We start from the raw sequence: 24407 nt of genomic DNA, 5'->3' as shown, positions 1-24407 counted from the left end.
ATTAAAAAACATTAAAAAACATAAAAAACAAAAGAGGTTCCCATAAACCCCAATCCCAACCTCCCACCCCATCATTTTGTAAATTGTATTTTTTTGAAGATACGTACATCACACAAAAAATGTTACATTAAAAAATATGAGATTCCCATATACCCCCCACCCCCCGACCCCATTCCTCCCACACGAACAACCTCCTCCATCATTGTGGCACACTCATCGCACTTGCTGAACACATTCTGGAGCACAGCTGCACCACATAGATAATAGTTTACCCTGTAGTTCACATTCTCCCTCAGTACATTCAGTAGGTTAAGGTAGGATATATAAAGTCCAGCATCTGGCCCTGCAATATCATTTAGGACAACTCAAAGTCCCACAAATGCCCCCACATCACATCACTTCTTCCCTCTCCCTGCCCTCAGCAACTACTATGGTCACTTTCTCCACTTCAATGCTACAATTTCTTCTATTACTAGTCACAATAGTTTTATAGTAGAATATCAGTAAGTCCACTATAAGCCATATTTTATTTCTCCATTCTGTGGACCCTGGGATGGTGATGTTCACTCCACCTCTAGATCAAGAGGGGGCTTAGATTCCACATGGATGATGGATGCAATTCCATTGTTTTCAGTTGTCGGCACTCTTGATTCCCTGGTATGGTGTTTGACCATCTTCACCTCCCTGTTAGCTGACTTGGGTAAGTCCAATGAACCAGAAAATAGGAGCTGCAACTCTGCTGAGGCTCAGAGCCCAGCTGGCATATGAGAAGTCCAGAGATTCAAGTCCCCTAAGTATGCATTATCCCTAGCACCAACCACAGAGGTATGTGACAAGAGGCATGTGTAGGAAGGTCACATCTGAGTCCAGCTCCATCACACTCAGGAGCACAAATTTGAACGTAGGGCCCTCTGACATGGCACAGAATTCCAATTACATCTACCATGACTGTTTACCTTGTGGATCTCCATAGCCTTCAGGAGAACTAGCATCTAGGGTTGTATCTACTTTGACTCTCTCTGGAGTCCTGCTGAGGTGTGCATAAGTGTGACCCCTCTGGTGACCTCCCGACTCTTTAGGGAAGACTCTTATCCATATAAACTCATTGTCTTTGCCATTTCCCCCTTTTATTCAAGGTCAAAAAGCAGTTTTTAACACTTGATCCAATATGTAGGCTAAGATATTCTGCTGGTTTGAGTTGACCCTTTTACTCAAGGTCTCTTTCTAGTTGCATCACCAGTTAGTGATTGGTAGTAATCCTTCGGTGCTAGAGAGACTCATCTCCAGGAATCATGTCCCGTGCTGGGGAGAAGCTAATACATTTACATGTTGAATTTGGCTTAGAGAGTGGTCACATTTGAGCAACATGGAGGCTTTCAGGAGGTAACTCTTAGGCACCCTGCAGCTCTAGGCCTAGTTCATATTTCAGGCACACAGGCTCCTAAGCATAGTCATCAGTATCAAAGACTCATTACTGGACCATCCTTCCTTATTGGTCCTGCCATTGCACTTGGGGAATTGTTGTTCCATTGGGAAATGTGACGGAGCTCCCCTCGATAGGAACTCATCACTCCCTCAGTTGATATTTGTAACTGTAACTACTATAAAAATACCCAACATAAATCAGTACATTTTTATGTCCCCTATATACATGCCCTGGAGAACTCCCCCAACTCATATGCCCCCATCAATAACACCCCACACGTGTGTTCCTCCGCTGCCATAGTTGAGCTCTCTGTGATCCAAAACTTCTTCAACAATGAAGCATAATATATTGCCAAATTCAGTTATTAGGAAGTTGAAATATATTGATGTGTTTAAAGTTTAGAAATAGAATACACAATAATCTAGAAATACTAAAAAAAAGTAAATATAAATTGGTGTATTAATAAAATGAAAAATATTATAAAGCTTAGTTTCAAACATTTTGCCTTTCATCTCTGTAATACATGTTGCCCTGTATGCACAGTGGCAAGGCACTTTCTTTCATTTCTTCCTCAGTGTCTACATCCTTTTTTTTCTAATTTTTATTTTGTCTTCAAAAAAGTTTTAGATCACAGTAATTCACATACACAATATAGGGGACTCCCATATATCCAACATCAAACCCTTTCCCCGTTTCCCGACAATGATCTTTTTACATGCTCATGTTAGATTTGTGGCAGCTGATGTACAGATTTTGAAACATAGTTATCAACCATAGTTTCAATTTGGATTACATTATGGTTTATATTTTAGACTGTACAAATTTTTAAAATTTTTAGCTTCCTTATGTTTTACATTGTGGTTTACATTTTAGCTTATAGACTTTTATACACTTTTGGTGTAAGTTAACATGTCCTAAATCCATCATTGCATGATCTTGTGGAGCACTTCCATTGTCTCCCAGTTGCCCTGCTTCCATCTATTCTATTCCTCTCTTCCCCTCCCCTCAGGGCCCACAGTGACAATCAATTCTTCACTACTTGAGGGACCAGTTTTACAGATACAGCAACGATCCCGGGGGCTTGACATACTAGACTGCCCTAACTAATTGGGAGCCACTGATTCTTTCAAGAGGCACAATTCCCTCTATTTGGGAACATCAGGTCTCCCCAGGATGTGGGCATACCTTCACACTCATAGTATGGGTGTCCATCCAATGATATAACACACTATGACAAAATGAGCACTCACACACTTCCTAGAAGCTTGCCCCTGTTCCAGACGCCCCCTTAATCACCTTAAACATGTAATCCTTCCTTTTATTTTCTCAATAGTTTTCTCAACATTATAGCTTCAAATATATACCTGACATTCTCCCATATTCAACTGTTGCCCCAGCCCTACCCCCAATTCCTTGGACCATCTGACCCATCCTCCCAACCCTAGCCCCCTCCAGATCATAAAGCCCCACCCAAAGGTATCCCTATGCCCCCATCTTATCCTTTCCCTGTGCAAATACTTACCTCCAGCTTATCATAGACTTTACCCATGTAGGCATCAGCTTCAAATCAAAATTCCCAAGTATAAAATATTCTGTTTTAGCTAAAGAATGTTATAAAAACATATGACTCTGCTCAAAAAAAAAGTTTAGCTAGCCTGGTACTCAAGTGTAGTTAGTTAACATTAAGTTTTTTGGAAAAAAAAAATCCTTGCATTTCTCATTGGCCCATGACAATCAAAGTTTACTTCATCCTACCCAGTTACATACATTTCCTTGAATAACAGGAGAAGAAAGTATAATTGTCTTCACTGAAATCATAATTTATAACTTTTGGACTAATTATTTTACTATTTACCTTAATAGGACCATGGTTATAAGCCCCAATATTAATATTAAATCAAGCCTTTTTCAGGCTAAGAGAGAAGCTTTGGCTTTTATAATAGTCTCTTGGGAAATAATGTGAAATTGTGGTTATTAATGTACTGATTAGGAAAGAGAGCAAGATATTAGATGTCTCTCATATGCTGTTAATTCAAACAAAAAAGCTCTTTGGTAGGAGGGTGTCTGTATAAGTAATGTAAGCTTTCTGTGTGATTAATTATTAGACATCATCAGGTCATTTCAGCAGCACTGGGAATCTGTGTTTCTTTTTGTTGCGTCATCTTGTTGTGTCAGCTCTTTGTTTGGGTGGTGCCATTCTTGGGCAGGCTGCACTTTCTTTCATGCTGAGCGGCTCTCCTTATGGGGTGCACTCCTTGCACATGGGGCTCCCCTATGCAGGTGACACCCCTGCACAGCAGGGCACTCCTTGCGCACATCAGCACTGAGCGTGGACCAGCCCCACATGGGTCAAGGGGGCCCAGGGTTTGAACCACAGACTTCCATGTTGTAGGCAGATGCCCTATCCGTTGAGCCAAATCCGCTTCCCTGTACTATACTTATTAGCAAAATTATAGTAATATTGTTTTTTCAATGTAGCAAAGCTACCACAATAATGCAAAATATTAATAATAGAGAAAATTTTGTGGGTGAACAGGTGCATATATATGGTAACTCTGCTATCTGGATGATATTTACCTAAATCCTGTAAATGCTCTAATTTTAAAAAGCAGCAAAAATTTACTGAAAAGGAATTCTGGACTTTAAATGGTTAAACTTGAAGTATGGCAGAAGAAAACATAGTAAATAAGAAAGAAAACAAAATGTTACGACATTGAGTTAGGCAAGATTAAAATAGGGCACAAAAATCTTAAACAATATTTATTAAAAGATAAACTTCATCAATTTTAAAAACAAAATTCCTTTACAAAAGACAGTCTTACCAGATTGAAGAGGCAATCACAACTTGTAGACTATATTTACAAAGAATAAATATGTGCAGAAGTCATGTACAGAAAATAAATAAAAATAACAAAAAACTTAAAATTCAGTAGAAAGGAGACATATTCATGAAGTAAAAGATTTGCATACTTCAACAAAGAAGATATACGAATGATAAATAAGCACAAAATATGTGATAGAATGTTTAATAAACAGGGAAAGTCAAATTAAAATAATAATGAGATATGCCTGTACCTCCCAAACTATTTTAAAAATTAAAAATTCTTACAGTATCAAGTATTAGTGAGGATGCAGAAAAACAGACACACACAAACTGAATAAACTTTTCAGAAATGGTTTATATAACTTTGGGGTTAATTCCTGGTATGTCAAAATATATTATACACATGCGACATTTTACTTTTATTTTATTGGAGAAGTTGTAAATTTACAGAAAAACCGTGCATGCAATACATAAAATGCAGAGTTCCCATCTACCATACTAGTATTAACAACTTCCATTAGTTTGTTATATTTGTTCAAGTAATAAAATAGCATTTGAAAAGTTTTAAATTTAATGAAAATAGTACTATTAACTAATGCTGTGAACTATTTTACTATGTACTAAACTGTTAACACCTTTTACAAAAGGACTCACTGTTTGTGTTGTACAGTTCTTTGTTGTTTTTTAATTTTTATTCTGCTAACATAAGCACAATCTAAAATTTCCCCTTTTAACCATATTCACATACATAGCTCAGCACTGTTAATTATGTTCACAGTGTTGTGCTACCAGCACCATCAACCACTACCAAAACTTTACAATCAACCCATACAAACCTCTGTACAGCTCAAGTGTTAAATCCCCATTACCTAACACCAACCCATCTCCTGCTAACCTATTGTACCAGTTTGGTATTATTGATGAATTCTAAAAATAAATAATGGATTATGTTTGTAAACTCATCTTTTCCTCTGGGCATATTAGATTTTATTGGATTCATAGGTTTACTTGATTAAGTAATGATATAAACCTCTTGTGCCATGCCAGTAAGGCACGGCAAACGACAGAGTTAAGGGGTTTGATTGTTGGAGTTTGATGCTGAAGCCTTAAGCTGGAGCCCCAGGAAGAGAGGAATCCTAAGCCTGCAAAGAAGCAAGCCCTGGGAAGAGAGGAACCCAGAAGCTGAATTCTCGCAGATGATGTCAGCAGCTATCTTGCTCCAACACGTGAAAATAGACTTTGGTGAGGGAAGTAACCTATGCTTTACAGCCTGGTGTCTGTAAGCACCTACCCCAAATAAATAGCCTATATAAAAATCAACCAATTTCTGATATTTTGCATGAGCACCCCTTTGGCTGAGTAATACACCTATACTTTAGATTATGACTCTATAAATTTTTACTTTTATATCAATGTTACAAGTTATTCCATTAATATAATATTATAACTACAATAACACTATATCTACTTTGGTCTGTGATTATATTCCCCCTTAATTTGTTCATTCTTCAGTCTTGAGGGATTTGGAATGATGCCTACTCTGACTGCATCAGGATGAGAAAAAATGTAGGTATAATAGAGAAGAGGAAAGGAATCATTTTGCTTGCAGATGAAGGCACTTAATATTTGTTCTTCGGTGTCTCACTTATTCCCTTCAACAGGTGTTCAAGTTTTACTTCTTCCTTTCCAATTTTGGTGTAACTTTTATTTATTTTTCTTATCTAATTGCTCTGGTTAAAACTTCCAGTTCAGTGTTGAATAACAATTATGACCATTGGCATCCTTGTGTTTTTGGTATCTTAGAGGGAAAGCGTTCAGTCTTTCATCACTGAGTGTGATGTTAGCAGATTTTTCATATATGCCTTTTCTCATGTTGAGGAAGTTTCCTTCTATTCCTATTTTTCTAAGTTTCTCTTTTGTCAAGAAAGGATGCTGGATTTGTCAAATACCTTATCTACATTAAGTGAGATGATCACCTGATGATTTTTCTTTCTCTTCATTCTGTCAATGTGTAGCATTATATTAATTGCTTTTCTTATGTTGAACAACATTTGCATAACTGGTATAAATCCCACTTGATCATGGTGTATAATTGTTTCAATGGGTTGTAGAATTTTATTAGCTAGAATTTTGTTGAATATTTTTGCATCTATATTTATAAGAGAAACTTGCCCGTAATTTTATTTTCTTATAATATCTTTATTTGGCTTAGATATTAGGATGATGTTGGCCTCATAGAATGAATTAGCTAGGATTCCTTCATCTTCATTACTTTTAAAGAAATTGAACAGGAACGGAACTAACTCTTCTTGAAATGTTTGGTAGAATTCACGTGTGAGGCCATCTGATCCTGGGCTTCTTTTTGGGGAGGTTTGGCATAACTGATTCTATCTACTTGTAATTGCTCTATTGAGATATTCAGTTTCTTCTAGATTCAATGTAAGTTGTGTGTTTCAAGGAATTTATCTGTTTCATCTGTATTTCTATTTTGTTGGTATACATCTTTCATAGTATGCTCTTATGTTACTTCTTTTATTTCTGTGATGTCAGTAGAAATGTTCCCTTTCTAATTTCAGATTTTATTAATTTGTGTTCTTTCTTTTTGATTGTATGTCTGGCTAAACATTTGCCAATTTTATTGTTCTTTTCCAATAATAAAATATTGGTTTCGTTAATGGTCTCTATTGCTTTTTATTCTCTATTTTAATTCTCCAATTCATTTCTAATTTTTGTTATTTCTTTCCTTCTGCTTGCCTTGGGTTTAGATTGATTTCTTTACAGTTTCTTTCCATTAAGGTCAGAAAGGATGCTTTGTATAATTTCAGTCTATTCATATAAGACCCCAACAAGAGGGCATAGACCTAACTTGGCTCACAACTCACTGACATAGTCCAATCAAAGGACCTAAAGCAATTTGATTCAAAAAGATCTAATTGAAAGCCCTTCAGTGGAATCTAATTAAAATGCTCTATCTATACTATGTTTACAGGGACAAAAATGGGTTAGCTTAAGCATATAATTGTCTGGGGTCCACAAAAGACAAATCAGGACACCTGGATGGTTCAATCCTTTGTAGAACACTAGTTGATAACAAGAACACCCAGGTCTACAAACAAATGCACTAAAAAGTCTTCCACCACCCTCATTTGCCAATTCTTTGGATGACCCAGCCATGCTGGCAGAGGGGGCAGCAATTATTTCGTTTTACCTGCAGGAATCTGCAGCAATGATGGAAGGCTTGAATACTTTCTCCCCAGAACACAACACAATCCTTTTGTTTGCTTTCAGCTTGATATCTAAGAAAGGTATCCATTGACTGTACACCACCAATGGTGCATGTATCACACTCCACATCCCAGCTCCACATGGCCACCACATTCCACTTCTTGAGAAAGAATGTTTTATCTCTCCCCAACTTGGAGTCTTTGCTCCTGGAACCTTTGCTCCTGGAGTGAGAGCAGAGGATAACATGCTTCCACTGTCCATCCATGGCAAAAGGTACCTGGGATGTATTGCATCTGTATGACTCTTAAGCTGTACAGGACTGAGTGAGAGGGAGGGTCCAGACTGGCAGGTCTGAGGCAAATTTACTATGGTTTTGGTGTTTTTTTTCTGTTTATTTGATTCATGTTAAGGTAGTCTTCTCCAGTCTCTATCATCTTCCAGACTTCAAAGCAAGTGGGATTTTCCCTTTTATAAGTTGTTTCGGAGGCGAGATATACCCAGAGAATAACTTATGTTGCCATGTTGATGAGGTCACTGAAGATGGGCTATTTTAACTGTAATATTTGCATAACATTGGTTGTGTGTATTAATAGTACTGAATGCATAATGGAGAAAAATTATGTTACATGAAACAGTACACCATTTGATAAATTTATGATAGATCAGTGGTGATAGTGTGTTGTGAGTTACTATATGGTGGGTCATGGGAACACAGGTTCAGACACACCAGAAACTTTCAGTGAATGACCACTTCATTACTTACACAGCACAAAGAACCCAAAGGGTAGGGGAGAGGTTATATTATGACTGGTCTCTCTGGAAGGCTAAACTACTCAAGCCACTGTGAGTGGATGGGAGTGGAATTCACCATTAAATGTGAATTCCTGTCTTGATCAGCATCTGAGACTGCTTATTCCTGGTTTCTAGGTTTAAGGTCTAGTTGGACCTTTTTTCATGAGACCTAATTGCTCCCCCACTTTGTGAAAGGGAACAGACTGAAACATCTGATCACAATAGAAAAGCAGATGTGGGAAATGAAGGTGTAGAGATGATAGCTAGATGTGTGACTGTAACCTACTCACCAGTCCAAACCTTGTCTTCTTTACCAGGGCTAACCTACTATTTTAGTTTGCTAAAGGATTGCCAATACAAAGTACCGGAAGTTTATTGAATTTTATAATGGGGATTTATTTGGGGGTAAAAGCTTATAATTCCAAAACCATGAAATGTCCAAATCAAGGCATTGGCAGGGATACTTTCTCTCCAAATTCAGCTACTGTTGATCCTAATATTGTTACCATGTGGTGAAGCAAAATGTATACTGACCTCTGCCGAGGTTTGAGCTCATCTGTGGACAACCGGGAATAGGGATTGTCTCTTTCTGGGCCTCCTATATCAGTGTTGGCTATTTCACTCTCTTCCCAAGTTCAGCTGTAAGCTTTCCGGCATATAGTATGGCTGGTCTTCTCTTGAGCTGTTCTGAGGACCCTGCATTTTTCATCCTTTTTGGGGCTTCACTTTTCCTGCAGTCCTCTGTCTCACATTGCAGAATCAAATATGCCCACTTACTTTTCCTGTATCTGTCTATCTGTGTCTCCTTTTATATCAGGCCCAGCAAGAGGAAGGAGACTCAATATGAATCATGCACCACTGATGTAATCCAGTCAAATGGAATGGATTAGTTTAAAACATAATCTTTTGCTCTTGGGAATTCAAACTGTTACACTTACACTTTTGCATTAGCTTTCACAACATAAGTCCACCTCCTACCTTGGTATTGGAGGTGTATATGGGTCAGGATTATAGGCCCATGGCTGTAAACACTGTGTGCAGAAAAGGTTTGGGAACACCAGTGGCTGCAGTACATTAGGAGGTCTTCATCTATACCTACCATTTCTCCAAGAAGAGTGATCAGTTCTGTCTGTAGCAATGATTTTCTCCATGCTTAATACCTCCTCGGAGACAATTGAAGAAGTTTCACACAGAATCTGTTTGAACACTTTTCAGTCAGTGGACTTGCCTTTAATCATCAGATGTTCCATCTACCATGAAGTATTAATCCACATACAATGGGAGGTGTTAGCAATTTCACATATTCAATTAGAGAATGGCTCCTCTTTCAGGTAGCCATTAAAGTTCTTCACAATACTTACTGTTTGTAGATGGAGGAACAATATAATTTGAGGAGTCTTGGCCTATTGTTGAGCAAATTGTACAGTAAGGCAGAGTTGTTGGTCAGAGGTCATGTCATTTGTGTACTCAGAGGGTTGGCAAAACCACTTTTCCATCTGCACAATTAGTTGGAAACGTAAGGCCACAGCCTGAATAGTTATCTACTGCAAGCAAGGCATAGCACATACCTTGGAATTATGGAGGAAGGCCAAAATAGTTCACTGCCTTGAGAACCCTTGTCTGATCCCTCTAAAAGTAACTCCCAAATGCTCTTTGCAGCCTTTGGCTTATTGTTGACATCTTTCTCATTGGTAAATGACAGATCTGGAGTCTTTTAAGAAAAGATGAACTCTGTATTCTTGGATCCATAATTTCATGATGTCAGAATTTTCTTGTCCCATTTTGTGGTAGAACTATGCAGTGGCAGAAGTATCCATGGAAAAATCAGCTATTTCTTTGATGTCACCAAGAACAAATTCATTGTCATCCTTCTCTAGACAAGACTCATCCTTTGTTCTTCTCTAAGGAGGTTGTTGGGTGTGAAAAACAGCTTGGTGCATCCTTTATTAGCTAGGTCATTCCCAAAATGTTCATCATGATATAGAACTTTGCCATGCACAACAATATGGGCAACAAAGATGGTGCTTTTCCACACTGCCAATTGTTTCCAACATTCCCTTCTGCACACTGGGGAAACTTTGATCCTCCAGTAATGTTCTCTCCATGAAACTTACCAGACTGCTAATAATTGATCACACTGCTAAGTCATTGACTAATAGGTGCATGGGGGTGCTTGAGTCTTAGAATACCTGGGCTAAGAGGTCTGCTCACAGTTTAGACTATTGAGAGTGTTTTCCAGTGCCAGAGGTGGTATATAGACTGCTCAAGACAGGAGAAACAATGGCTGCCACCCAATGGATGTGATATGGCATTAGCTTGCCCATTCATCTATGAACCAGTTCTGTACATCTTGTGGGGCATCCTTGAGTAGTGCACCTCAGGATGCCAATGCAGGGAGAGAAAGGGCCTCATCTGGTAATCCAACAGGATCATTGTTGAGGGGAACCTCTGCCACTTTCTCATGCAAATGTACCATTCCCTGGAAGTAGATGATACCTTCTACTGGATGATACCCTGCATTTGAGTACTGCCTGGGTAAGAGCACTGACCACCCAGGACCCAAGACCTGATGAACATCTCTGGTCTCAGCAGGACCCAATTGTTATTGGTGATCCCCTGTGCTTCAGCCAAGACCCAACAGCAAACTAGATGTTAACTAATGAATGGGGAGCAGTACTGGACTGCATCAGAAAAAGTCCTGGTAAAAAATCCAGGAGTCTAGAAATCACCATTGTTCTCTCCTTTTGCCAGAGGGACCAGTCTTTATGTGTCCTTCTGGCAAAGGCCTGCGGTTCTAATGAGGAGCTAAGGTCCCAGAGGCAGGACAGCTGAAACAGTCACATTTACCTTCCACAAAGCCCTGTTCTCCTCTGTTCCTTAGTGGAAAGCATCTGCCTTTCATGTTATACAACTTAGGTGTGCCAGGAGGATACCAGGATAAGAAATATGCTGGCACCAATATACAAATAACACACTGGGACTTCTGGCACCAAAGTGGGCATTTCTACATTCAAGCACAGAAATCTATAGTTAGCAGTCATGCTCACATGCCTTTTTCACCGACCATATCAGGCAAAGATTGTGGAGAGAGAACACCCAGAGATAGAAAGTCCTTTATGAATTCAGTAATGTCCTTTGCTTCACCAGGGAGGCAATATTGCCACTGCCGGAAAATGCAGCCAGGAGATGAGTGCATGGGGGTGTATAGCCTGTCACTTGCCCAACTGTGATGATCAGAATTCACTGGGTTTGGGTAGCATATCCTTGCAGTTGATGCTGTGAGGTAAAGTTTTGCATAGTATCAATTCTTGTAATTTACTTCCCGATGGGAAACACCGTTACAGGGGTGGCTGAAAGGCCATAAGGATCAACTTAGAGGGTAGCACGGAATGCCCCCAAATTCCTAACACTATTTGCTGCCCACTCCACTTTGCATCTCCCAGAATAAGAATGACCTAGCCATTTGTATACAAATAAGTTCCATAAAGGTTTGTTCACAGCTCCAAAATTGTACATGCATTCAGGCATACGGCATTTGGTTCCAGAGTTCAGACTCCTCAGTTGGGGCAGAAGGGATCTCCCTCCTCATCAACTGCTCATATCTGGGGATTGTGGAAAGGGGTTGGTCAGTGGTAGTTTGTGCCTGTCAGGCCTGTGGCCTTCCTTCTAAATTATGTTTTTATTGGTTTTCTCCATTGGAGATCCCATCTATGGTATCCTTCGGAACTTCTTATTCTAGCAGACACAAGCTTAACAAGTAGGTACTCCAATAGGAAGGAGTAGCTGCCAATCCATCCCACAGGTTTTAGGAATTGCTAGTGACAAACTCTGGACTCTTTTGTCAGTTACCATGGTAACCACATTGCTAAGATGGGAACCTTTTCCCCAAGTAGGAAGACTAAGATAAACCTACTCCACTGCTATAAACCTACTCAAGTACATCATCCAGAGTATGCCCTGGCATGAGGAGCAGGAATCATCTTGTCACCCCACTCAAGAGTGACTTTTTTATACTCACACTGACCTCAGTATCAGTTTGGGTGATCTGACTGTGAGTATGCCTGGTTCCAGAGCAGATAAAAGAAGTCATGAGCTGGGGGAGTGTATGCCAGATGATGGAAGTATTGACACCATTGATCTCAGGGTGGAACCAGCTAGTATATTTCATTGAATTCAAGGGGAAAATGCCAAAGTCCCATTTATTGCTGTTCTGCCCCTAGAAAACAGAAACAGCACATTCCAGGTCCTCCAGCTATGAGTTGGTGCCTCTACACAGGTTGATAGGATGGGGACACCCTTAGTTAACCCCATAAAACCAAGTCATGAGTCTTGTATCACTGAGACACTCCTGTACAAAACTAATTCAAGAACAATAAAAAGAATGGCCAAAAATCAACCACTCCATGCATCCCCATGCACCCTGCTTGTTATTGTAAGAATGAAATCTCCTTCTGGAAGAAAATAAGGCTCACTCAATTGTGGAGAAGAAAATAATTCATTCTCAATCTTGCAAGAAGGGGTGCACAACCAGAAAATGAGGCTGGCACCGCAAACAAAGGAAAATGACACAATTTACACCCCTAATCCTAGCACACAAACCCTTTTCCTGTTTCTCCATAGATTGAATACTTCAGAGATTACATCCTATCTGAAAAGTCTAACTTTCCTGCACAAGTTTCCCAGTTTTGATTAACAACCTCCCCCATCACATGTCAATGATTTTGCTTTTACCTCATCCTTTTTGCCAAATAAGTTATGGAATTTAGTGCTGAGTTGATATTGACTTAGCTCTTTCTTGTGTATCCTTTTTACTGACCATAGGACTGGTTTAAGCTGATTTTCTTTGTTCCTGCTTAACCTAGGAGTGGGAGATGGAGGCAGTAGGCTGCCAGGTTACATTAATATTTTCTTCCTTCTGCTTTATATTAACTTTATGTAAAAACTAAATTGATCCCTGTCTCTTATAATCACCCTTCTTTCTTTTAAACTCTTTTCAGTTTTCACATTTCCATTCCTCAAAATTTCTACAAGATATCTTGCATACTTCATCATGGGATCTCCTTCTTTAAGGGGGTACAGATTGTTTTGTCTATAATGTATGGGCATTTGTTTGGTTAGAGCAGTTTCAATGAGCCTTCAAACTAGCCCTTGGGCACATGGAATTGTATATCATCTAACTATGGTAAGCACCCCAGCTGAGAGATAATGAGGGAAGTTAAGATGGACAGTGCAACCCCTTTCCATTTTCCAAACCAATTTTCAAGCCATCCTGTGAGTGAATTGGTAATGCCACAATTCTCTGCTAATTTCTCAGATAGAGGTGTTAGACCTTGTAGAGCTTTAGTGATAATTTCATCAGGGGCAGTGTTATTGGGGATGAATGTACAGCAACTAACTCCAATCATAACACAGACTCCCCGTTTCTCAGCTAGCATCATATCTAAGGTCATTCTGTTTTCCCATGCCATTCTGCTAGTAGCATCTAATTGTCCTAGAAATTACCTTAACTGCATCCCTGGTGTAATTAATAAATCTCTGTTGTTTACAATACACATAATTATTTCAATCTACATTTTTATTAATGGTGACCCACCAGAATAAGAATGACTCAAACCCAGCTGCTACCTAATGTCTAGCCTTAAATTCTTCTGGGACTTCTCAGGGAACTCCTATATTATCTAGATATATCCACTCATCAAAAGAACCAAGTAGACTTCTCTTCTCTCTCCTTCCCTGAGATGCTATTTTCACTTCTTCCCAAATTTTTCCAAAGAGGTGGACCACACCAAAGGCATTTTAGAATCTGTGTAGACTGCACCATTTTTTTCCTCTAACAATTTATGGGCTTGATTTAATGCACACAGCTCACAAGTCTGAGCTGACCAATCATTGGGCAGTCAGCCAGCTTCTTTTACCTCACAAGTTAGCCCATCAACAATAGCATAACCATTGTGCCTTTTTTCTTCCAGGACCCTAGAAGACCCAGCTATGAACAACTTTCCCCCTGAATGTAAGGGAAGGTCTCCTAGGCCAGGCCAGACTCAGGTTTGGTATTCAATTAGGTCTAAGCAATCATGGTTGGGGGATTCTAACTGGCTGAATCCTTTCCAAAGGAAAAAGGCTGGATTCAGACTATGATCAATTGTCAATATTAAATTATCTTTTTCCATTAGAATTGCCTCATATTTCAGAATTCAGGAATTTGTTAACCACCTTCCTGATTTTTGAGACAAAATAGTCCTGACTTGATGAGGAGCTCTAACAACCAATCCCCTCCAAAGATCAGTTTCCAGCTTTCTTCTCATAAGAGAGCAGTTGCTGCCTTGGCCTAAATACACCCTGGCCATCCCCTGGAGATGGGGTCCAGGATTCTGGAAAGGAAGGCCATGGGCTTCTTTTGACCTCCCCAGATCTGGGTTGGGACTTCCAAGGCTGTCCCCTTATCTACTGTAACTAACAGATGAAAGGTTTTTCAAGGGAGGGGAGGGCTAGAATGCCAGTTTGCACCAATGCCTGCTTGAGCCCCTCTAAGGCCTTTACTTCCCCCTTCTTTCACTCTAATTTGTCAGGCTCCTCCTCCAACAATTTTTGGTATAACCCCTTGGTTGGGGTTGCATAAGAATCTGTCCATAATCTAAAATATCCCACAATCCCTAACATCTTCTTGGTTCTCTTTTTGTCCAGGAAAAAGGTAATTCAGTAATGGCCTGAATTCTTTCAGGATTTATTTTCTTCCTTCCCTTGCTAATGAGATGACCCAGGTATTTGACTCCTTTTCTACAAATTGTAGCTTACTTTTTTTTTTTTTTTTAATTAATTTTTTTTTATTGACTTTGTAATAATGTTACATTAAAAATATATATGTGAGGTCCCATTCATCCCCACCCCCCCCCACCCCCCCTCTCCCCCCCCAGCAACACTCGTTCCCATCATCATGACACATCCATTGGATTTGGTAAGTACATCTTTGGGCACCTCTGCACCTTATACACAATGGTCCACATCATGGCCCCCACTCTCCTCCATTCCATCCAGTGGGCCCTATGAGGATTTACAATGTCCGGTGATTACCTCTGAGGCACCATCCAGGGCATGTAGCTTACTTTTTGACACTCTTAGCCCTTGATCTCCCAGAAAATTCAATAAGTTTTTTGTAGTTTGGACCACCACCTGCCTTTCTTCACCTGATAATTAGCAGACCATCTACATATTGTAAAAGGGAAATTTCAGATGGAATTGCACATTTCTCCAATACTTTTTCCAGTTCCTGCCCAAAGAGGTTGGGGATATCTGTGAAACCTTGGGATAAAACTGTTAACCTATATTGCTGCTTTCTTCTGGTAGAAGGATCCTCCCACCAAAGGCAAACCAATCCCCACTCTCAGGATCAAGGGGACAGACCCAAGAGTCATCCTTTAGATCTATTACACTAAGCCATTTATGATGGTAGGGGATATTACTTAGGAGAGTGTATGGGTTTGGGACTACTAGATGTCAAACCTGAACAATTTGATTAATTGCCTGTAGATCTTGTACAATCCTCCAATTACCATCTGGTTTCTGAATGGGCAAGATAGGAGACTTGAAGGGGGATATATGGGGCTCCAAGAGTCCATCCCAAAGGAGGGCTTCGATGGTGGGTTGAAGTCCCTGCCTCTACCTTAGAGGAATGGGATATTGTCTTCCACAAATAACTTCCCCTACCTTTTTCAATTTGCTCCTAATAGGTGGTACCTGCATTCCCCATCTATTCCTTTCTCTTACCCACACTTCTTCTCTGATATCTTTTTCATCTTCTTTGGTGAGCATGACTAAGACTATTTCTATCTCCCCATGCCTTACTTCCAAATCCAGACCCATGAATACTATTAAATCCCTTCCCAACAAATTACTCCTGGCTTCTGCGATGTACAACAAAAGGCCTACAATTTGATTGTCCTCCCAAAAAAATATCAGTGGGAGAAAGATTAGGGACCTCAAATCCTTCTCCTTTAACCCTGACACTGTAAAGGAACTGCCAGTGTTTGGTCCCTTTGGGGAGATGAGTCACAGGATATTGGGCTGCCCGTGTCCATTAAAAATGTAATTTCTTCCTGATATGGGCCCACCTTTAGGTTTACTAAAGTCTCCCAGTGGGCTTTTGAAATGAGGAGGCTCAAATCCCCCTAATCCTCAAAATTCATGAGGGAGATTACTCAACTCTCTTTCTTTAAACTCAGGCATTCCCTTTTAACATGACCACAGCCTCCCACAGTGTTAGCACCCTGTAGAACCTTGCATTTTCCTTGCCCCCTTATCTAAAAAAGCCCATTTTTCATCTTTATCTCTGCCTGTTCCCTCCCTGGATCTTCTCTAATCTTTTCTTAACCTTTTGGTCAGCTGTGCTTATCATAACCTTTGCTTTCTGTTTCTGCTTTCCTTCCTTTCTCATTGAAAACACTTTCTGGTACTCTCTCACTAACTCATCCATTGGATAACCCATTCATTCTTCTATTTTCAGAATCTTCTTCTGAATATCAGGCCAAGACCCCTTCATGTAGCTGACTTTTATCATTCTCTGAGTCATAGGATCATCTGGGTCAATCCCTGAATATTTCCTCACTTGGTCTCTCAATTGTTGCAGGTAAGCAGTGGGAGTCTCATCCTTCTCTTGGGCTACTTCAAAGGCTTTATTCAAGTTTTGAGATTTAGGTATGGCTAGTTTTATCCCCTGTATAAAGAGGTCTCTAAAATCTTTCATCTGTGTTCTGTCCCCCAGGTCATTATTATCCCAATTAGGGTCTGTGTCTGGGAACTTCTCTTCTGCTGCCATTACCCCATCTGGGCAGATGCTGCCTTTCTCACTCCTTCATAGCTGCTCTCTGCACCATTCCTTTTTCTTCCCCCATAAAGAGAATATTCAGTATGGACATAAGTTTGGGCCAGGTATATAAACTAGGACCTAGGAATTGATCTATCTGTTCAGCCAACCCTACTGGATCTTCTATTAGCAATTTCATCTCCCTTTAGAAGTTCCTTACTTCAGTACTTGTCAGTGGGGCATTTTCATAGCCAATCTCCCTTGACCTCATTGGTACTTCTCTCAGTGGGTACAAAGACTCAATGGAGTTTTGTTCTTTCACCCTCTTCTCCTAGGTGCTCTGGGGAGTAGAAAATTTTGTATATCTTTTCTACAGTCTTCCAATTCTTTCTTCAGCTGTTTTCTATACTCTTCCAATTCTTTCCTCAGCTGTTGGTGGGTTGTAACCAGTGGAGCTGTTGGCCCTGCTTAATTTTCCATTTTCCCAGGGTTTAGAATGGGTTCTATTGGGCCCTTCAGGTCTAATGACCATTCTCTGAGGATGGAAGGGTGAACATAAAGAGGAAGGAGATTCAACAGGGGGTCCAGGCTTCAGTTTCTGCAGCCTTAGTTTCTGCAGCCTTAGTTTCTGCAAGCTTAATCTTGGGGTCTAGATTTTCAGCTTTCATAGGAGAGAGTGTGGCCCCCTTTCCCTTTAACCAGCACATGGCATAGTCAGCCTCTTCTTTACAGAAGACTGTTTTCCCATTGACACACAGTACAAGGTCAGCACAAAGCCAATCCTCATCTGTCCCATATATTGACCAGAATACATCAGGTGGTAAAATACTTTCTTTGGTCCAGATGCAACAGCGATATTTAATCATTTTCTTCTTGTCTTTTCCTCTGGTCTGATCACTATCAGTCCAATGACTTAACATACTCCCTAATGAACTATCCGGAGGAATATCTCCAGGGTATCCTATATATACCCCCCTCCCCTTTATCACAGTTGACTACCTGGTTCTAGTTCCCGTTCCAAATCTTGTCTGTCTCTTTCTCTCAAATCGTTCACTTCATCCATCTCTGGCCCTTTCCCTCATGGGAGAAGGGAAACACGAATTGGGAAGCTGCACTCACTTCATGCAGTATGCCACATTTCTCATATGTACAATCAAACTCTGACTTATCAGAATTCCCAACCACCAAGGTAATAGTTAGTAGCCCCTGTTCTTATCTTGGTCCATGCATGAAGTCCCTGGTCAATGATGGGCAGATTTTCCCTTTCCTTTTCCTCATCCACAATCAGCAGATTTAAGCATCTGTTCTCAGGTCTCTTGGCTGCCAGAGTTGAGGTCCCTCCAGATGGTATCCAAGACCACTTAAACAGCAGGGCATACCTCCCCATTGTCCACCCCAGGAGTGCACTCTCTCAAGCTTCAGAATCCCAGACAAGCCCCCAAAGTTGTAAGAAGGAAATCTCCTTCTGGAAAAAATAAGGCTCACCCAATTGTGAAGAAAATAATTTATTCTTAATCTTGCAAGAAGGGGTACACAACTAAAAAACATGGTTGACACCCCGAGCAAAGGAAAATGACACTATTTATACCCCTAGGCCTAGCACACAAACTCTTCCTCTGTTTCTCCATAGACTGAATACTTCAGAGGTTACATCCTATTTGAGAAGTCTAACTTTCCCACACAAGTTCCCCAGTTTTTGATTAACAACTTCCCCCATCACATTCCAACCATTTTGCCTTTTACCTCATTCTTTTGCCAAATAAAGTATAGAATTTAGTGCTGAATTGGTATTGACTTAGCTCTTTCTTGTGCATCCTTTTTACAGGCCTTAGGACTGGCTTAAGCTGGTTTCCTTTGTTCCTGCTTAACCTGGGAGTGGGAGATGGAGGCAGTAGGCTGCCAGGTTACATTAATTAATATATTTTCCTCCCTGCTTTATATTACCTTTATGTGAAAACTAAACTGATCCCATCACTTAAACTATGCCAAAACCTGTGGTGTGAGTTGCTATTTGGTGGCTTGTCAAACACAGCAGATATTTTCCGCAAATGACCTTTTTAATATTAACACAGCACAAAGGGGTCAAAAGAAGAGAGGAGAGGATCCCACTGTGGTCAGTCTCCTGAGGAGGCCAAACTGCTCAGGTCAGTGTCTGTGGAGTGGATCTTGGCATACCTCACTTTGTGTCAGAGGAGAGAACCTGTGTTGTTACAGCATGGAGTATTTATCCACTGCAGTGGGAGGGACCCTGCCAAGAAGAATTCCTACCCTGATAAGCACCTGGAGCTTCTTGTTTCCAGTTTCTTGGTTTAAATCTGGTTGGACCTTTTCAGTAGATTTAAATCCCCCCCAAGGAGGTTGTTGTTATGGGGGAAGGAGTAGGGTGAGGGGGTGGGAGGTGTATGGGTCCTCATATTTTTTTAATGTAACATTAAAAAATAAAAAAAAATAAAAAAAAATTCCCTCCTAGGCTGTTGAAAGGAACATTCGGCACACAATAGAAAAGGGAGGGGATAAGCCAGGGAATGGGAGATGTGATGTAGTTTTCTGTTACTTCCCCAGCATATAGCATCTTCTTAGTAAGCTCATGGGGTATTTATAATGCTGTCTTGGAAAAAATAGTGTTAGATCACTCTTTCAGAAATTACACCAAATTAAATATAAGTATATTAAAAAGTTAAATAAGCATAAGGAAGTGGGGGAGAAATAAATTCTAGATGGAAATCAGCATCAATATTTGATTTTAATATGTAATAGGCTTTCTAAGTAAGCAATGGACAAAATAACAAGGTAAAAAAAATCACATTTTTTTGTAACAAAATTATCTGTAAAATCAACATCCTAAAAATGACTATGAATACCAAAAATAGAAAAACAAAAAATGACAGTCATTTTATCAAATTATAAACCAAAATAGTTAATGCACATTTTAACATTTTGAAGAGGGTAAAGTCATTTAAAAATATACTTGAAAGTAATGAAAATAGAAATTTAAAAACAAATTGGCAACATTTTTTCTCTTTTTAAAATAATAGTAATTAGCAAAGGACATTAAAATAATAACTTGAACTGCGCTGGAATGTGCATAAATTGGTTTTATTTTTACTTTATTTTATTTTTTTAAGATTTATTTTTTATTTCTCTCCCATTCCCTGCCCTCCCCACTTCCCCTCTCGCCATCCCCTTCCCCCCAGTTGTCTGCTCTCTGTATCCATTCCCTGTGTGTTCTTCTGTGTCCACTTATATTCTTGTCTGTGGTACACAAATCTATGTTTCTTTTTGTTGTGTCATCTTGCTGTGTCAGCTCTCTGTGTGTGCGGTGCCACTCCTGGGCAGGCTGCACTTTTTTTTTTCATGCTGGGGTTCTCCTTTAGGGGTGCATTCCTTGCACGTGAGGCTTCCCTACGTGGGGGACACCCCTAGGTGGCATGGCACTCCTTGCACGCATCAGCACGTGTGTGGGCAAACTCATCACACAGGTTAGGAGGCCCTGGGTTTGAACCCTGGACCTCCCATGTGGTAGGTGGATGCTCTATCTGTTGAGTCAAATCTGCTTCCCAAGTTGGTTTTAATAAAGACTTCTTTCTGTATAGCTAGCTGGCCACTTACTTCAAGAGCCTTAAAAATATCTTCCCCTTAATCCTGTTAATTCTCTTTCCAGGAATACATCCAAGAAAATTTTCAGAGGTTTAGAAAAAAATTTATGAACCAAAGTACACATGTCTCTTTAAAACAAACAAACAAAAGTATCAGTAAAAACCTTAGTCATGAGGTCTATGCTACCACCACCTCTCTCTTAACCTTGTTTTCAAGCATTTTTATCCAGTTCTATTCTTCCCTGATATAATTGTCAACTTATTCTCTACTAAAATATTTGAATCATTTAATTTCTTTATAATTTATTTTCTATCTCCTGCTATTGTAGTATACGCTTCATGTGTGCAGGCATTTATTTTTGAAATGATGTGTCCCATGTGCCAAGAGATACCATGTACATTAATGGTCACTCAGACAATACTTGTTAAATAAAAGTTGTACTAATATGAAAACTATAAGTGATATGTTGACATGATTAGATATTTGGAATCAAAATCTTTTTCTGAAAAAAATTATGTATATAAATGTATATATAAATGTACTATATATATATAATACATATTGGTGTGAAAAATTTGAATCTTACAAATATGTGCATATATGCATACAGTAAAAAAGAAAGCTAATGTCCAGATGGTGGAATTAAAGGCAATAGTGAAATAAAGAATTATATATTATATAAAATGAGATGCTCTGAATAGTAATATACAGTGAGAATTTAAGACTTTTTAAAAAAAGAACACAGGAACAAAATTTATATGGTTGTTGTCTTCCCCAAGCCCCAACATCCTTTGGATGAACTACTATATTTAACACAATCTCCAAACTGGTTTTCCACTTTTCATATTGACACTTATATTCTATTCTCCGCTCAGAGGCCAGAAGTATCCTTTGAATACCTAAGTCAAATTCTACCATTTTCTTCTGAAAACTCTCCAATGCCTATACTATCAGGAAGAAATCCAAAGCTCCTAACATTGTCCACATGGTATTATAAGATATGAAATACCTCCTAACAGGTTCTGAGATTAAATTGCACAATGTCAGAAAAAATTTTCTCTGTGTAGTCTATATAAAATAGCAAGCCCCCAACCTATAGAGAACTCACTATATTTCTTACTCTGATTTATTTTCCTTCATTGTAATGATCACCATCTGATACATACCATGATATAGATACATATACCTTATATAAGACACACACACACATATATATACATATAGATTTTGGATACATTGATGCATATGCAATAAAGATATTCCATTCCCCTAATATTCATATACTTAATATCTATATTTTGCCTCCTGATGCCTGTTTATCCATGAACATGTGTGCAATTTGTTTCATGTCTTCTTTTGCCATGAAAATATAATGTCTGATGGCACATACATTTGGTTTATTTGATTCACCACTCTATCTCTCTATCTCTCTATGTAGTTGAAGGTCTAGCACATTTGTGATAACTAATGAGTATTTATTTAACTACAGTCATTAAATAAATCAAATTACTTTTTGTGGTCATTTTTCCTATCTTAATAAGGATGACTTGATAGTTATTTGCATGGAGGGTAAATATCATTGCACATTTGCCTATTTATATATATATGAAAGCATCAAACCATTCATTTGAGCTATTTGTTTCATACCTCTGTTTGAACTTATAGTTTCTATTTATGCTTAGATTGTTAAACAACTTTAAGCTTAAGGTCCTTTTCTTAACCTATTTGTTCTGCAGTTGCTAACAATCCTTTAGGTTTTCTCCTCATTCCTATCCAACTGCAAAATTTCCTTAGAAGGGAAGTTGCAGTAATCAGTCACAATGGCATTCTAATTTTAGCTAAGTCTAGTAAACTCTACTCATATATCAGGAATGGCATAGCATGGTGCTATAAAATAAAATCTGTACAGATTATTTCACACCTTAGCAGAACCTGACTTTTTGAATTCTCAGTGAGTAATTCCTCTTGGCCCCTTTAGACAAGATTCGATTTGATAGAGAATCCTTTGAACATGATTAGATGATTATCCTGAGATTTTCCCTGAGATAAGCTTAATCAGTTGGGTAAAAGAATCTATAGAATTGTATATGATCGCACATAGAATTTTGTGTATCTGACTACACAAAGTTTTCAGGTGTAAGGACTTTTGCACATACGCACAAAGGTAAATATTGATCCTCACAACTGCTTTTTCTAATAAGTATGTGCTTCATAGTCTATACATAACTGAATCTATATTGGGTGATTATTTTGAAAAATATTTTGACTGATCTTGCTATGGTCAAGGAAAGTAGTTGTCTCATATTTACACACCAGATCCAGGTGTTCAAAATGGCTAACATCATACCTTAAAGTAGCAACTGCAGGTAAGGTTATTACTGATAGAATATGATAAATACTTGGCATATATCATGCCATCACAAGAAGCCAAAGAATAAAATTTGGTAGCTTTAAAACAATTGTCCAGTGAGCATTTTTATTTTTATTTTTATTTTTTTAAAGATTTATTTATTTATTTATTTCTCTCTCCTTCCCCACCCACCCCAGTTGTCTGTTCTCTGTGTCTATTTGCTGTGTCTTCTTTGTCCGCTTCTGTTGTTGTCAGCAGCATGGGAATCTGTGTTTCTTTCGGTTGCATCATCTTGTTGTGTCAGCTCTACATGTGTGTGGCACCATTCCTGGGCAGCCTGCACTTTCTTTCGCGCTGAGTGGCTCTCTTTATGGGGAGCACTCCTTGCGCATGGGGCTCCCCTACACGGGGGACACCCCTGTGTGGCACGGCACTCCTTGCAGCATCAGCACTGTGCATGGGCCAGCTCCACACGGGTCAAGGAGGCCCGAGGTTTGAACCGCAGACCTCCCATATGGTAGACGGATGCCCTAACCACTGGGCCAAGTCCGCCGCCTAGTGAGCATTTTTAGTTTACACTAGCTTAAAAACCAATTCACAACATCTTTGTATAAGGAATTGTCTCTTAAAAAGGCAAAAATTCTCAGGCAAAGAAATTTAGCTTAAGCTAATGACCATGTAGAATCATTGTGACTCTAACAATGGAAGAAATTATATCATTGATGTGGAGACAATGGCCATGGGAGTTGCTGAAGGCAAGGAGAGGGAAAAAGAGGTGTGATATTGGTGCATTTTTGGGACTTGTAGTTGTCCTCAATGATATTGCAGAGACAGATCCAGGACATTATATATCCTGCCATAACCCACTGAATGGACTGGGAGAGAGTATAAACTACAACATAAACTATAATCCATGCTGTGTAGCAATGCTCCAAAGTGCACTCATCAAATGCAAGGAATATGTCACACCAATGGAAGAAGTTGTTGATGTGAGAGGAGTGGGGGGTGTGAGGAGTGGGAATATGGGAAACCTTTATATTTTTTAATGTAACTTTTTTTGTGATCTATGTGTCTTTTAAAAATAATTAAAAATGAAAAAAAATTTAATCTATATTTATAACTTAACAAATATCTGGATGAGTAGTCTGAAATGAAGTAAAATATCTGGATTTTTCAACCCTCAGCTTTTCTGCATCCAAGCAAAGATTAATGGGCTTGGGGAAATAGTCCTTCTATGTTAATTGTTTGTTTTTAATTTTTAAAAGCAATTCTTTCAAGTGAATATTTGTTTTGGTGGTGTGTCAACCGAAAGTATTTCTGTAAATTGAGTAGATTTTGTTAGGACCTCTCATCTACAACTTCTCCTTTAAAAAACAGTTTCAAATTTGGAAAC

Source organism: Dasypus novemcinctus, chromosome 1 (assembly GCF_030445035.2).
Source record: "Dasypus novemcinctus isolate mDasNov1 chromosome 1, mDasNov1.1.hap2, whole genome shotgun sequence".
Classification (NCBI taxonomy): domain Eukaryota; kingdom Metazoa; phylum Chordata; class Mammalia; order Cingulata; family Dasypodidae; genus Dasypus; species Dasypus novemcinctus.
Note: the sequence above shows the minus strand (reverse complement) of the source record.